We start from the raw sequence: 2,162 nt of genomic DNA, 5'->3' as shown, positions 1-2,162 counted from the left end.
GGTCCCAGGTTCGAGCCTCCAGCCGGATGGGAGCGGCAAGAGGCTCCGGGACCCGGTGGCCTTCCCCAGAGTAGGGACTCAGACCAGGCCTGTCGTTTCGGTGGGCACAGAGATGAGGGTGAAGGGACAGCTGTGGTGCAATGGGGAGAACACAGGGTGTCGCTCGCCAAGCCAGATCCCCCCCTGGCTCTCCGGAGGCCAGTGCAGGGTGAGGGGACAGCAGCATAGGGTCCTCGCTGTGGGGTGAGAGGAACCCTGAGAAGCTGGGCCAACTCTCCTAGATGGATGTGGGGGAACGACCTGCTGAGGTGAGGCGATCACAGGGCTGTGATGGGGATTTTGGCTTTTCACCTTCAAAGGAGCCAACAAGGAGCGCCTTCCGTCCCAGCCTGTTCTGCACGTGTGTACCTATGGATGTTCATGTTCACACTAGCCCCCTGACCTTTCACGGGTATTATTCCTGGTTTACAGATGGAGAAACTGAGTAACGGAGAGGCAAACTCCTTTGCCAAAGGAGGCGGAACACCACACTTAAACCAGGCAGGGTGACGGGCTCCCATACCCCTCTCGGCCATGTGCAGGTCCCATCTTGGCGATGGTCATACCCATGGGCGTGCCCCGTGTGGGTCTGAACGGCAAGTCCATGAGGGAGCTTGGCGGGGACGTATAAGGGTACGGACCCAGTGGGCGCCTTTGGCTGTTGACAAAGGAGCTGAAGCCTGTGCCCTCCAGAGGCGATGACAGGCCCTTTGTCAGACTGTGAGGCCTCCCTTCACTCTAGGCCCCCCAGGACCCCATAATAGTCACCTCTGAGCTGCCCACAGGACCCCTTAAGGGGGCCAAAGGCGGGCCAGCCCAGGGCCTCAGACCCTGTGGGGTGGGGAAAAGAGTGGGGACCAGCACCAGGGCTTCGTGGGCCAGAAGATGTGCCCCCTTCACCTGGCCTCCATCAAGGAAGTTGCCAGCTTTGTGTCATTTAAGAAATGTTCAGCCCTAGCTGGCTCGGCTCAGTGGATAGAGCGTCAGCCTGCGGACTGAAGTGTCTCAGGTTTGACTGTGGACAAGGGCACGTACCTCGGTGCCTGTGAGAGGCAACTAGTGTCTCACATCGGTGTTTCTCTCTGTTTCTACCCCTCCCTTCCACTCTCTCTAAAAGTCAATGGAAAAAATATCCTCGGGTGAGGATTAACCAAAAAAAGAAATGTTCATTTTATTCAAATGATTGAGTAATTCACTCAAATGGCTGAATAGGGAGACAGAAGAGGACAGACTCTCCTGGAGAGTCTAAAATCAGAGGGTCATGGGGGCAGGTAAGGAAGGCTTCCTGGAGGAAGTGGTGCCCCAGGATCTGAAGGATGCTCAGGTGGATGTGAAAGAGGTTGGAGAGGAAGTAGAGACCTGACAAGAAGGGCCGTGTGGCCCAGGAGGTGGCTTTCCACAGTGCACGGTGGACGGAGGGTGCGCATGAATGTAACTGGCTTGCTCTGGAGAATGGGTGGAAGGGGTAAAGCCTGAAGGAAGGGGGCCAGGGAGCTGTCTGTCGGAGCATTTCCGGGCCAGAGCTGATGGTGGCCTAGGGATATGGTTGCCAGATTTAGCAAATAAAAATGCAGGAGACCCAGTGAAATTTGATTTTCAGATATAGAACAAGTGAAAAAATATTTAGTGTAAGTATGTCCCAAGTACTGCATGGATACTTGTACTAAAAATAATTCGTTATCTGAAAATCAAATTAAATTGGGTGCCGGTATTTTACCTGGCAATAGTACTCGGGGCCTCAGGAACCCCCAGGGATGGGGGGGAAGTGATAGCTCAAAAGGATTGAGCAAAAGCACTTGGAAGGGGATACTGCCATCCCCATTTTATAGACCGGTGAGCCGAGGCCCGGAGAGGTGTTTTGTTTTGTTTTTTTGGGGGGGAGGGGAAGGTTGTCCGTACAGTGAGTGAGTGACCCCTGACTGGACCCCAGGCATGTGGGTCAGCGCAGTGTGGGGACTGGGGCTGGGGCGCTCTGAGTCCCTAGGTTTCTGGTGGCCCACGTTCGGGGCCTTGCTCCCCAATGCAGTGGGCTCCCCAGGCCCCTCGCGCAGCCTGGGATCCGTGCCACCCCCGGCGCCCCTCCTCCAGAGGCAGTGGGAGGAAGGGGAGGCGGCCTCCTGGGG

Source organism: Myotis brandtii, unplaced genomic scaffold, assembly GCF_000412655.1.
Source record: "Myotis brandtii unplaced genomic scaffold, ASM41265v1 scaffold680, whole genome shotgun sequence".
NCBI classification, from domain to species: Eukaryota; Metazoa; Chordata; class Mammalia; order Chiroptera; family Vespertilionidae; genus Myotis; species Myotis brandtii.
This window is presented reverse-complemented; position numbering follows the sequence as displayed.